This window comes from Lampetra planeri, chromosome 13 (assembly GCF_965212315.1).
Source record: "Lampetra planeri chromosome 13, kcLamPlan1.2.h2, whole genome shotgun sequence".
Lineage (NCBI taxonomy): Eukaryota > Metazoa > Chordata > Hyperoartia > Petromyzontiformes > Petromyzontidae > Lampetra > Lampetra planeri.
This window is the reverse complement of record NC_136119.1, coordinates 1,660,759-1,676,105: the sequence shown is the minus strand read 5'-3', so window position 1 is coordinate 1,676,105 and position 15,347 is coordinate 1,660,759.

The following is a 15,347-nucleotide window of genomic DNA, read 5'->3' as shown; positions in this document are numbered from 1 at the left end:
CAAAGGCGAGCATTGCTGCTGGCATCGTTCATCTTCAGAGCGTCTCACCGAGCCTCTGGACCGTGTTTACAGGAGGACCCCGCTCCGTTGTGACAGGTGTCCAATTCAATTCGTGAGTTTACTCCCCAAAAAAATCAATTCCTACACCATTAGTAGTGGTGGTATTATCATTATCAATCAGGTAAAACCCCATAGAAACTCAGATCCTCTTTTTCATAGGCGACCTGGGATGAAGAGAAAAAAATGTAGCAACACAACAATAAAAAACGCGCTAAGTGGAAAACAAAACACGGAGTGGAGTAGTGCAAAGGTGGATCATGATTTTACAATCATTATTATCGACACAACAATGCAACGAAAGTTGAAATGCAACAACAAACTTGCGATAAATGACAATGTCCGCCCGAATTTCAACTACATTTAAAACGCACTTACATCTCGCGCACAACACCAATGCATGGAGAGCGCGGTGCGCGGCTCCGCGTGTGGAATAGCCGCGCACGTTTAAATGCATTCGTGCATTAGCACTTGATCAATAACCGCCGCACATCATGGGTAAAATGTAGTTTAAAATCAGCGGGCCGGCCAATTCGTCACCCTCCCTGGCAATGATGCAGTGTCTGCCAATAACGTTTTTATTTTATTTCTTCAAACAATTTGTTCACCGCGCGTGCAAGCCCGCATTGCGAGTTCACATCTCGGACTCCTGTCAGAGAGAGAGAGGGGGGGACATGGGATGGCATTTAAATCCGCGGCGGGCTTGTCCCAGGGTATAATTACCGCAGTTGTTTTGTTGTTATCATGACCCCTTGCAACCCGACAACATACATCACGTAAATATGTACTGTCCAACCGACGTCCGTGAACCATTCAACAACCCGCCGATGTGTTCGGAGATAACAATTTTCAGCTCTCGGATCGCGCCTGGCTCGGTGTTGCTCAAATGTGACAGAGATCATTAAATTTCGCGTTTTCCCAGCCAAATATTTTCGGTTGTCCTTTGCAGTATGGCGGGCACATTAGCGGCCGAGATGCCAGCAGCGATTGCACTGTGTCTGTATGCCGCTGCTGCTGCTACTGCTGCTGCTGCGGTGTTTATGGCATGCACTGCGGATTTGCAGCTCAGAGGTCAACGGTTCCTCCTCCCCATCTCTGTCCACCCGGCGGCAGCGGTGTAAATTGGTACAGAGCAGTTAGTCGATAGGCAGGCCACGTGCGGTGGGGTAGAGTGGGGGGGGGGTGTACTCCGACCTCTTCCAAGGACATCTGGACAGCGTGGAAGAGTAGGCCAAATACTACTCCAGAGCTCTATCGAGCGGAGGCGCTTCCTCCGGCAGCGGTGTGAGTGAGAAATGACGGGAATTGCGGAGCTGCGCTTTTGTTTGCCTTGAGTTTTTATTTTTTGTTTAAAACATTTTAACCCACTTCCGCTTTCGAACATTGTCGCCACAATCAAGTGATCCTGGCGCAGCACTCGTCGCTGGTTGTATCTCTGAGCCAGTAGTGGATATTCCACATTCCTATGGCGGGGGCCCGGATGTTTATATAGCACAACCACTGTTATTGGTTACCCACAAAATGGTACGACTCACTTTGTCAAGCAACGGTGATGACCGATGGATAAAGCACCGATGATGATGATAATTATTCTGGTGGTGATAGCGTGAATAATGATGATGATGGTGGAAAATAGCAAAAGGAGAGAATACGCCTGAGAGACTGATGATGTTGACCATAGCAAATGTGGAATTCGCACAACTGACTCCGAGCCAAACAGGGGTGATGGGCCCCACTCAATGCTCGTTTGAGCAGTGACACGATTTGACCTCCGACACCGAGTTCGGAAAAGCGCGAATCGGCGTGTGCGAGCGTGTCCGTGGTGTGCATGCGCGTGTCTGTGTGCATGCGCGTGTCTGTGTGCATGCGCGTGTCTGTGTGCATGCGCGTGTCTGTGTGCATGCGCGTGTCTGTGTGCATGCGCGTGTCTGTGTGCATGCGCGTGTCCGTGCCGACTCTTAAGGCTTTCTCCGTCAGAAGTGTTGGTACAGCGGTCAGGGGCCGTCCATAGATGACGTCACGCGATTTTGAACGATTTTTGACCATCCCGCCCGTCGTCACACGGCGTCATTGTAGTGCGTATTTAATGTGGCGCTGCACTCTGATGTTGTAGGAGAAAACATTTATTTTGATGTGACGTCACATTTCTCAACCACCCCCCCTCCTCGTCACACATCGTCACAAATGTCTGACCCCCCCCCCCAAGGTGTGTGACGTCATTTATGGACGGCCCCTTAGCGCACCGCGCTACGCGGCCAACACTGGTGGCGAATATCCAAACCGGTCCCGGGCCTCCCCTACGTCGACTCAGCCTTAAATTAGGACCGTACCTGGTGCGGTGTGTAAACATTCGCGCTTGGGGAGACAAAGGCGGCCGGGCATGGTTGCTGGCCTACCCACGTGCATCGTGTAACCGCGTCGGCCTCCGCAGGTGCTGCTCGCTGACGGCACTTGCCTCGACAGTCTTGTTGAAGGCCACGCGGGGGCTCTTTGTCTCTCCGCGTGTGTCCGTGCCGACTCTGCCGCTTGTCGCCTTCAGTCGCGGTTACTGCGCAAGACAAAAGTTAACGACAACACCAACACAGATTATTATTAGGATCAAGGCCGTAGCCATGGAGTCAACTTTGGGGGGGACCAAATCTTCCAGGGGGTCTGGGCCCCCTCCTCCCCCCCAGAAAAAAAAAATCTAAATTTGAAAACGAATTTCCTGCCATTTTCTGCCTAAAATATTAAAAAATTCACCCACACATAGGATAGACTTTTTATTTATTTTTTACAATAATGTCTAATAGTGTATTGTATTACACTGCTCTGTTTTTTCTTTTTTACCTTTTGTTGTTTTTATTGTATGCAATGGCAGAGATTAGGGATTAATAAAGTACAACCATGACCACAATCACATGAACAGAAATCTATTTTATAGCAATATATTGAAAATTGGGGGGAAACGTGTCCCCCCCAATACATATTATAATTACGGCCTTGATTAGTATTGTGTTTATTTTGACGCGCAAATCCTCCTTTCAAATATTTATGTGGGGGGTGACCATGGCCGAGCGTTGTTGTGGCTCGTTCAAGCCTGAACGTAAAGCATTTGTCAATGATTTGCTTCATACATATGTACACACGTCCGTGCACAGACCCCCCCCCCCCCCCGTAGCCACACATAGACCGCTGGAGCGAGTGCTGTTAGCGAGCGCCTATTGAGAGAGGGGAAAGTCCACGAGGAGGTTTTGACGTGGCCACCATCACGCCTCTAGCCGCCTTTGTCTCCCTACTGTGCTCATGTTGGACACTTCGTGGAAAGTTCTGGTTCATGGCTGCATCAACCCCGGGGAAGCCCAGGAACGGTTATAACTGTGTAACAAATCTATTTTTTATGTTCCTGGGTAGTAAGTGTTATTTTCCAATTGGTTATGCCTCAAAAGTACAGAAAATGGCTATTATTCCCCACAAACTTTAATAACACTGTGTAACAAATGTATTATTTTTTTGTTCCTGGGTAGTAAGTGTTATTTCCTAATTGCTTATGCTTTTGTGACCAGGACAGTGATATTTTCAAATGTAGCTATTTTCAATTGAGAAAACGTGGTGTGCATTTGTGTAATTCCATCACGTAAAGTCGCGGTCACAAAAGCAAAATTTGTGGGGAATGAAGGCCATTTTCTGTACTTTTGAGGCTTAAGCAATTAGAAAATGACACTTACTACCCAGGAACAAAAATCGTGTTACATTGTGAATGATCAGTTACCCATGGCTAGGAGTCTAACCCAGGTGATGGGCATTGCACACGAGGGGGGTGGTGTGGCTAACACCTGCGCCTCCGCCGCCTCTGTCTCCCCACTGAACATGTTTACAGCGAGCCACAGATTCACAAGTAAGGCTGAGTGAACCTAGGATAGGCACAAGAAAGGTTCGTGGGACTGCGTACTGCCGATATTGTTAGTCGGGCCATGGCCAGAAATCGAACTCAGGTTACTGGGATCGTAGTGCATTCAGTGTGCGAACCACTGATCCTGCACCCTGATCCTGTATACCCTGATCCTACACCCCGATCCTATACCCTGATCCTATACCCTGATCCGACATCCTGATCGCACGCGCGCAGGCACACACACTCACACACAGCCCTCGCCCGTGCCCCCCCCCCCCCCCCGGGTCGTGAATCTCCACAAGGGCTCCTCTGTCACTTGTCAGGGTGGATGTGTCAGTGCTCGCGGAACGAGGGTTTTCATCGGCACTTTGCCAGGGCAGCTTAACGAGCTCTGGGGACAAACCACCACCACCACCACCACCCTCCTTCCACACCTGGAACTTTCTAACCCCCTGGCTGACCCTCGTGTTAGAACTCAACACTGGTGGAAAGAATTCCACTGATTTGGAGTTCTAGTGCACTTGTGTATAGATTTTTTTTATTTTAACAAATGTGTTTTCGTGGTAAAAAAAAATCAATTGGCCAAATTGTATTCCAATTGTGCTCTTAGTATCACGCTGTGATGACTTGAATAACATTTCGATTTTTTTTTTTACTCTGCAGTTCGCTGGCCCGAGCTGACCCATCATCAACTCGCTGTACTTGAGTACCTGGTTTAATAGCGGGCGGTCTCAACTCAAGATTCGAACCCGGAAACTTCAGCAGTGCCGTGCTCTCTGATACCTGAACGCACCACTCTGCACTTAAAAAAAAAAACTCTTCTTCTACTTCTTCTTAATTATGATTGTGTCAAGGTCATAACTCCATTCGGGGGAACGTTATTACGGCGCGTTTGGCGAGGAGCAATTCCTGTTCACAATCTCCCAATTCGCCCCATCGGCACCATCCGTCTCTGATAACTACCCGACGGAGAAGCCCGGCGAAACGCGGGGCGGCATGGCGTCTCCCCCTCTCTCTCTCTCGCTCCTCGGCTCACGAATCGAGCGGCATTATTTTCCGATCTTAATTATAATTATTAGATCAATCGAGCGAAGCGCCGAACACAGGGCCAGTCGTCTATCCCATCATGCCCCACGCTTCTACCCACTCATCTGAGACAACGAGAAGCTTCCCTCCGATGCAATAGATTATACAAATTGCGATTCTGAATTCTGTAAGTGTACCGATGCGATGGCATCTCAATATGCTACCCTAATTGGGGCGGAGGGAGCTGCGTACACAATCATCGAGGTGTTTAAGTAGCGCAACATTCAAGGACTCGCGTCACTGCAGTGTTGGGCGGTGGTGGTGGTGGCGGTGGTGGTGGTGGTGGCGGTGGTGGTGGTGGTGATGGTGGTGGTGGCGGTGGTGGTGGTGGTGATGGTGGTGGTGGTGGCGGTGGTGGTGGTGGTGATGGTGGTGGTGGCGGTGGTGGTGGTGATGGTGGTGGTGGCGGTGGTGATGGTCGTGGTGGTGGCGGTGGTGGCGGTGGTGGTGATGGTGGTGGCGGTGGTGGTGGCGGTGGTGGCGGTGGTGGTGGTGGTGGTGGCGGTGGTGGTGGCGGTGGTGGTGGTGGCGGTGGTGGTGGTGGTGGCAGTGGTGGTGGTGGTGGTGGTGGTGGCGGTGGTGGTGGCTGTGGTGGCGGTGGTGGTGGTGGCGGTGGTGGTGGCGGTGGTGGTGGCGGTGGTAGCGGTGGTGGTGGTGGTGGCGGTGGCGGTGGTGGCGGTGGTGGTGGTGGTGGTGGCGGTGGTGGTGGTGGTGATGCTGGTGATGGTGGTGATGGTGGTGGTGGCGATGGTGGTGGTGGTGATGCTGGTGATGGTGGTGATGGTGGTGATGCTGGTGATGGTGGTGGTGATGGTGGTGGTGGCGGTGGCTGCAGCTGCTGCTGCACGCGGCTGCCCGTCACCCAGGCACTGTCGAGGCAGCAGCGAGGGTTGGTGGATCACCCCGCGAATTTTGCGACGCTCCCCTTGGCGTGGATCAAGCGGCAGGAGATGAAACAAAATCCGACGAGTGAACAAAGAAGCGTCGAGGAGAGGTGCAGGGAGTTTTGGACAACGCCGAGAGACGGGCAGAGGAGCACACGGATCAAGGCAGGCGTCGGCGAACTGCGGCTGCAGAGCCGCGGACAGTGGCTCTTTGGCTGCCCCTTTGCAGGATGCCGTTTTCTTTTCTTTTTTAAACGAAGTCTTCAACATACGCTAACGCCAAGATAGTTGATTAAATATGGCAGGGAATGGGGGTCACAAACTGCCTTGTTCAATAATAACCGGGCCGGGGGGGGGGGCGGTCTAAATAGACGAAGTTTATTCCATCGCCTATTTTGTTTATTGAAGTCAGAATGTGTGTTGTCGTCATCTGATGTATGTCTGCTGTGTTTGTGTACAAGTAGCTCTGCGCGTGTGATGCGGCTCTCGAACTATTTTGGTCAAAGACAAAAGCACAAAAGAAGTATATTCTTCTTCGTACTCTTCTTTGAAAGGTTGTCCGACCCCCCTGAATCAAGAGAACACGTGCAAGACTGAGAGATTGAAAGTGGCCGTGGATGGAAGGCGTCCCTAAAGAAGAAGACGGATGGAGAGATTGCAAAAGCGTGGGGAGAACTTCATCCAGCAGCGGAGAGATCATGGCTGCTGCTGATGACGACGACGACGATGATGATGATGATTACAAAAATTGCAGTTGCAATGTCCTTTGCGATCAGAGAGAGAGAGCACACGAATGAAACATGGCTGGGAGGCGTTCAATAATTGTTAATGTTGTCCCCATCGCGATAATTCACCGCGGCGATATGAAAATAAATAGTTTATATTTTAAAGAGCTCCCCTCGGTTCGTGAGAAGACAATGCATCAGTGGAAACATTACTCTCTTTTATATATATCGTCGGGCTCATAAATACATTGCAAACCAATTTCAGCGAGTGCATTATGTTGGTAAAAATTAAAATCGCAGGCCGTTTCTCTTTTGCACATATTTACAAGGCAATCTTCAAAAGAATACATCAATACTAAGCAGGCAAATGCCAGCACATTAAGCGAGCCTCACTTATCCTGATAATGTCTGCGAAGGCTGTCAAATATATCTCGCATATCTGGTCGACGACTACATTCTCGCGGTGCGTCACCTCAAAGCCACTCACTCGGATAGTTATTTTCCCGGGCAGCTGTTTAATCTCAAATTCTATACCTGTCAAAAATGATTAGTAATAATTAAGACGTTTATAAGTATAAAATTATCATCATCAGCAGCAGCCATAATAAATCCACTGCTGAATGTCGTCTTCCCTAAGCTGTCACTATCTCTCATGATGTTGCGACGTACCAATCAACCTGGCACCTGCTGAACACGATGCCGATTTCATCGCTCCGTCTCTGCCCCAGTAGACACCTTCTCTCGGAATGTATCCTCCACGTGACCTCCTCAATGTAGCCTCCACGTAACGTCCTCAATGTAGCCTCCACGTGACCTCCTCAATGTAACCTCCACGTGACCTCCTCAATGTAACCTCCACGTGACCTCCTCAATGTAACCTCCACGTGACCTCCTCAGTGTAGCCTCCACGTGACCTCCTCAATGTAACCTCCACGTGACCTCCTCAATGTAGCCTCCACGTGACCTCCTCAATGTAACCTCCACGTGACCTCCTCAGTGTAGCCTCCACGTGACCTCCTCAATGTAGCCTCCACGTGACCTCCTCAATGTAGCCTCCACGTGACCTCCTCAATGTAGCCTCCACGTGACCTCCTCAGTGTAGCCTCCACGTGACCTCCTCAATGTAGCCTCCACGTGACCTCCTCAATGTAGCCTCCACGTGACCTCCTCAGTGTAGCCTCCACGTGACCTCCTCAATGTAACCTCCACATGACCTCCTCAATGTAACCTCCACATGACCTCCTCAATGTAGCCTCCACATGACCTCCTCAATGTAACCTCCACATGACCTCCTCAATGTAGCCTCCACGTGACCTCCTCAGTGTAGCCTCCACGTGACCTCCTCAATGTAACCTCCACATGACCTCCTCAATGTAACCTCCACATGACCTCCTCAATGTAACCTCCACATGACCTCCTCAATGTAACCTCCACATGACCTCCTCAATGTAGCCTCCACGTGACCTCCTCAATGTAACCTCCACGTGACCTCCTCAATGTAGCCTCCACGTGACCTCCTCAGTGTAGCCTCCACGTGACCTCCTCAATGTAACCTCCACGTGACCTCCTCAATGTAACCTCCACGTGACCTCCTCAGTGTAGCCTCCACGTGACCTCCTCAATGTAACCTCCACGTGACCTCCTCAATGTAGCCTCCACGTGACCTCCTCAATGTAACCTCCACGTGACCTCCTCAGTGTAGCCTCCACGTGACCTCCTCAATGTAGCCTCCACGTGACCTCCTCAGTGTAGCCTCCACGTGACCTCCTCAATGTAGCCTCCACGTGACCTCCTCAGTGTAGCCTCCACGTGACCTCCTCAATGTAACCTCCACGTGACCTCCTCAATGTGGCCTCCACGTAACCTCCTCAATGTAGCCTCGGCATAACCTTCTCTGACTCAGTAAGGCATTCCTAAGCAAACAAGGGTAGCAATAGTAATAATATACATGTTTGGAGTTGTATCTACTGATTTTTTACCGTAGACCCAGCGTGACTCCTCCTGCGATTCGGCTCGCACGTGGCAAATGACAGGAACGCGTGACCACGAGGCTGACGCTTGTCAATCGCTTGTAGATGTGTGAGGATTCTACCCAGCATGTGAAAACCTTGACGTCCAGGTGTAATTCTGCGCCTGATAATTCATTTTTAATCTTGACAAATTGTACACGCAGTCTAGTCAAGCTTTTATGGGCTCGCACAGAGATACAGACAATGCCACTCAGATAGACTCCCAGCAGATAAGTGAAATATTGTGCCTCAAATGTTAAAGGATGTTATTTGGCATACAGTACAGACCCTGATAGAGATTTTCGTTATGATAGATTTGTTACATTTTGAAACTGGTGGCTATTTTACAAAGTGTCCACATTTTACAAAATGGCCACTATCAATTTGTCACCAAATCATGTCTTTGTAAACTTCAATTATTTGTGTTATTGCAACTTTTATTCACATGCCATTAAAACGTCAATGCAGATTATGGGTTATATTTTTAAAAGAAACATTGTTAATTGTCAATTATTTAGTACAAAAAGCTGGAAAGTACACATTTATGTGTCCATTAATTGTAAATCTCCACCCGACTTGCATGTTGCAGCTGATGAGATGTGATGTAAGGAATGAACACTTGTGCTGGCATACTCAGTGAAAGTCTTCGCAGAGCCCAGGTCTCTGCATGTTTACTACAGCTGCTTCATCATCAAGGATGATGACTTGACTGCTATTGGAGTGGGGACCTTTTCTCGTGAAGAAACCACAGCTTAGGGGCCATCCATAAATGACGTCACACACCGAGGGTGGGGGGGGGTCAGACATTTATGACGATATGTGACGAGGAGGGTGGGGGGGTGAGAAATGTGACGTCACATACAAATGCGCAACTTTAAATAAATATAGACAACACGTTCTACTTAATTAAATAGACTTTTTAATAAATTATTTCTCCTACAACATCAGTGCAGCGCCACATTAAATATGCACTACAATGACAATAGTTTAAAGCGATTTGAAGCGTGTTTAATTTTTGGGGGGGGAGGGGGGCAGAGCTTTGTGACGTCATATTTGAGGGGGGGGGGTCTGACTTTTTATGACGTCGTGTGACGAAGGGGGGGGGGGGTAAAAAATCGTCTAAACTCGCCTGACGTCATTTATGGACGGACCCTTAGACGAAGTTCTACAAGGTCAGATGTTGCACCAAGTCTCACGTTTCCTGGTTTGGTGCACACATAATTCATCCAGACCAGCCTTCGCGTACCTTGGCAAGTGGTGTTTAGCCAAGAAAAGAGAACAGCTTATCTTCAACTATTGGAAGCCAGCTGCAGCTGTGCTCTCCTCTTGAACTCGCGGCCGACTGTGAGAGAGGAAAACCGTTCCTCTTCATTGCTCTGCATTTGTATTAGTTTTGTTCACAAGCCGTTCATTAAGAACGTGCCGTTCCCGCTAATGTCCTAGCATCACAAACTGACATGCAGTTTCAGTCACGAGCTGGATCTGCCCATTCTCTGCTGTCCATTTCAAGAAGTTCAATGGTCTGCTATCAAAGAATGGAGTTTGCAACCCAATCACTCTATACACATTCATTTCGCTCGGAACCGATTGTTGTAAAATGTCTGTCATCGGACAAATCTGCGATCGCCCTCCAGCGACAAATCTTAATTAGGATCTGCCCTTGTGGCGTGACAAATGGCATGCTTTTATCATCAAAGGCACAATTGGTTCATATTTTTCACTTATCAGTTGCACTAACAGATGCCCGTGCTGTTAGCGAGCGCCTATTAAGGGTCGACGCACAAAGGGGTGGTGTGGAACATACCACGATTGTCCGCCTTTGTTTTCCCCAGTGCTTACGTTTACAAAATGCAATGGGTCTAGGGGAGACCCAGACCTGGTTTAGTTATATATGGTCTCTGGGTTTACAGATAACTCAGATAACCACGCGACAATGATCCCCCGTATAGCCATAGAACAGACTTTTTGGGGCAAGTGCTGTTAGCGAGCACCTATGGAGGCCGGCACGGTACACGAGAGGGTGAGTGGCCAGAACTACGCCTGGCCGCCTTTGTATGCCTGGTGGAAATATTTTACGCATCACACCAGGTGAGGCTGGGTCGACCTAGGGAAGGCCCAGGACCGGCTCAGACAATCATCACTGATGGTGATGGCAGGAATAGAACTCGGATCGCCGGGTCGTAGCGCCGCACGCTAACCGCTACGCTACCGCTCCACCCCATAGACACCCACGCGCACGCTTACAGACACACAGACGCACACTCATCACGGCCCGCTCAGAGCGGCCACGACGCGAATGGGTGTCTCGTCCTTGATGACAAGCCACTTAATAAATGAGCAATGCCAGAGAACAGCCCTGAGTCTCGCTAATGTGAACCGTGCTGTGTCTCCGTGTGTGTCTGCGTGTGTGAGTTGGGGCAAAACGTGTGGGAAAAAAAAAACGCCTGGTTCTGTCATGTGACCTCGTGCCAGAATGCAATACTTCACGTGATTGCCTCAAGGTGCACCTAGCCTGGTACAAGCGCCGTGGTAACCTCACCGCCACTCGTATGTACGTGTAATGTTGAACTTCTTTCGCACTGTACGTAGCCAACCGTGCTAATCAGAGGTGCCACTCAGTGGCGAACGGAGGCCCTTGTTTGTCGTGGCGAGGGAAGGTGAATTGCAGCTGAACAAAATGCTACGAGCGGTGTCAACACTTTTGGTCGTTCAGCCAGCTGGTCTGATGGTGGTAGTGAGATGGTGGTGGTAGTGAGATGGTGGTGGTGGTGGTGGCAGTGGTGGTGACGTCAATGAGAACGGTGGTAATGGAAGCGGCGGCGTTGATGGTGACAGTGGCGGTGGTGGTTGTGTGAATACTTTGGTAGTGATGGGTGGTGGTCGTGGTGGTTGACAAGGGTGGTGGGGGGGAAGTGCTAGTGGTGGTGTGAGTGATTGTGATGGGTAACCTTGGTAGTGGTGGTGGTGCTCGAGGTTGTGGTGGTGGCAGTGTTGGTGGTTATTAGTCGCAACAGTAGTGATGGTGGTGGCAGTGTTGGTGGTTATTAGTCGCAACAGTAGTGATGGTGGTGGTAACACTGACAGTTGTATTGATCGTGCTGTTGGTGTCAACATTGCTGGTGGTGTCAGGAAGTGGAAGTGTAGTGGTTAGCGCGTTGCGCTCACAGCCAACAGCAGTGACGATTATCTAAACCGATCCTGGGCCTCCCCTAGGTCGACTCAGCTTCAAATGAGTAACTGGTGCGGGATGTAAACATCCCCACTAAGGAGACAAAGGCGGCCGGGTGAGCTGCTGGCCACGCATCCCCTCGTGTGCCGTGCCGGCCTTCATAGGTGTTTGCTAACAGCACTTGTCCAAACAGTCCGTTAAGCCTACACAAGGGATCTTTGTCGTCATCTTTGCTGGTGTCAGTGATCTGGGTGGGTAACCTTGGTTCTAACCTTGGTGGTGGTGCCGCCGGTATGCTGGTAGTGGTTGTAGTTCGGGTGGTGGTCGCAATAAATATTGGTGTTGGCGATCGCCACTTCAGTTCTCGGGGGAAATCGTATTAAAGATACGTTTCCAAAACTAAACAACAACAGCGAATCAATCAGTAAATAAACGACCCAAAAGTAAGGGAATTGTTGGCAACGCGACCCTATTGGCTCGAGGAAAAAACTCGGAATAAACAGAGGAGCAACCGCCCAAACGCAGCGCTCGCTGGCGAATGCGAAACATCAATCGGGACGGGGAATCCGCGCGCAACGTCTGCGAAAGAGGACACGGCTCGAGATGGCTCGGCCTTACCCACGAGCCGGAGCGTCCCCTCCACCTTCCCCTGCCACGGTGGTGAGATGTAAACTACCTTACCCAGGGAGTTCGTAGGTTCGATCTCGACCGTGGTGATGCCTGCATATTTTGAATTTGCGCGTCTCAATCCCTGTGGTTGCGTGGATTTTTTTCCGGGTCCTCCTTTTTTTCTCTTTCACATTTAGAACCGACATCACGCGTTTTGCGTATTTATCTGCGATGCATTTCCACTTGATCAGCCAATTCGACGAGCTGTAATTGTATGGACAAGTTGCTTCTGAAAAAGAGCTACATAGCTCAGTGGACCTTACTTGCTAAAATAAAAAAAAATAGCTTAGTTTAGTTTGCATCTGGCCCTGGAGGAGAGTTCTAAGTCTGCCTCTAGGTGTCTGGCAGGGAACCCCCTCTACTGAAACTATTGGGAGAGAGACATTTGTGAGAAATCCAAGCATTGCTTCGGCGATACCAAGCAGGTGTGTGGCTGCATTTGATGGTGACATCAACATGAAAAAAACTATGAACTACTTTTTTTTTACCACGTAAGCCCCACTTAGTGATATAGATCTTTTTCAGAAGCGACCTGGCCACAAATGATATCTCAACAATGTGGCTTATCGCGTGGAAATTGACAGCAGCCAAATACACTGATCGCATGTTGACTCTCAATTTGGAGGGAAAAAACCTCGCGACCACGGGGAGAGAGACACGCAAACTCCAAATATACAGCAGCAGGCGTCAGGGTCGGGATCGGAGTCGAACCCACGACCCCCTGTATACCAGTGTAGTGACATTAGAGGGGAGGGGCTGCTGGGGGCTCTGGGACCCTAGGCAACCCAGACGCTTAAGCCCATTGGCGCCACCAACGGGGGGGGGCTGTGTGTGCTCTGTGGGATATCTGGGGGCGCACACAACCCCACCCCTCGTTGGGGACGAGGCATAAAAGGGCAGCTCCCTGGCCGATCAGGGTCAGTTGTAACTCAAGACCCAAGACCCAAGACCAGCCATCTCAGGACCCTGGGGCGCTGTGAGGGCCAGTGGTGGGACTCTGGAACTCCCGGCTCTACGTCCTTGTGAGGGCGAGTTCCAGAGCGTAGCCAGAGTAGTGTATCTAGGCTGTGTACCTAGGCTGTGTACCTTGGCTGTAACAGAGTATCAGGACTGTTGGAGTGTTGTTGGGTTGGAATAAAGAACTTACCTCTACAAGTGTCTCCGGAACCCATTACACCAGTATGCGCGCGGTGCAACTGCAAGCGATCGGATTTTGGACTACGAAGAGGCCTGGGAGGGGGGAGATTAAATTCCGCAACGGGGCCCGTGTCACTCCATGCCAACCACGTGCTATAGGATGCTCCAGATGTCTTGGGACCCCCCCAATTAATTGACCCCTCTGTGCTGATGGCTCACGGTCCACCCCAAACCGCATCCGCACAAACCATGGCAGCAGATGCGGATACCTGATGCACAAATGGAACGTTTAAAAATCTCCAGTAGTGTGCGGCTCTGGTCATCCGGAACTGACCATACAATAACGCAATGCTCGATCCACACAGCGATGATACTCTCCACGACTCCTGATGCGGTTATCTGGATTGGCCACCTGAATGTGAAATCGTAGCTGTTGCTCTGCATCTACATCATCAGCCATACGGAAGAAGAATGAGAACAAGAATTGACCCCTAACATGTGTTTTTCCTTTGCATTATTCATGTTTTAAATAAACCTTACTTTAAACAAATATTTCTATTAACCTGTAGAGAATTAAATTGGGGTCACAAGACATCTGGACCACCCCGTACAGTCACTCCCCGGCGCTGCTGGGCATAACTTAAACAATGCCGCTGGGGGAATTGGAGCAATTTTGCGACTTATCCTGAGAAAGTGGCCACATTCTGGGCGCATATAATCATGGGAAGACACGCGCCCGTGGTAACCAGTCCGTCTTTTCCAGACGAGCGTATATAGATAGATATTTATGGACGAATGTCCTGCGGGTGCCTTTTCTAATATAAAAAGCGAGGTCGGGTAATTATTCGCGCGCGAAGTTGCAGTGAGAGGTGACGGCGTTAGCGAATTCGGAGGAGAAAAGCGACGTAACGAAAATTAGCGGCGCGATTATTATCGTAATAATTTAGAATTCTCTCGAGTTTTTTTTTTTTTCACGGAAACTCCATGGAAGCACTTTGATGTCACTTAAAGCAATTATTTGGAGAGGAAAAAAAATCTATAATTTGCATGAATTTCACATCAAGTGGAGGGAGTGACGGATAATTACATTTCACGGAATGTTAAATATTGAGACGCATCGACGAGTTGAAAAAACAGCGAACAATGAAATAATAAACATTGTAAGTGGCTTTAATTTGGATAACAGCAATACTACACAGGGAATCTGGCAGATGTATCGACAATAGGATCATCATTGATAATACAGAACAGCCTTGATCATAACAAACAACAACTCAACCCCCTTGTAGAACGCGCCCCAACATTGTTACGGATTCTTAAATCCATCTGTACAGAGCTGTACAAAGTGTTGGTGGGGTTTTTTTTTACCCAGGGGGTGGGGGGTGGTGGTGGTCTCCGGTTTTCTTGCCACATGCTCAACAATCGTGAATGGTGGTCGCTAAACATCACAAACAAACGATGATGATTGCTTGTGTTGCAGTCGAAACGTCGTGAGAATGTTATTGTTTTATATTTTTATTATGTTATTGTTTCCCTTCTACGTGACTTTACCGAAAGATCCAAGAATAGGTGTTGAGATGTTTCAACACCAAATATAAACCTTTTGCAAGGAACCAAGTCTGCATTGTTTTGAGACAAGGCCAAGACATGGCCATGAAGAAGGCTGTCTCTGGTGTGGACCAATCCGTGTCAAACACAATGCATCTATTAACCACAGCACGCGCTGTTGTTTGCATG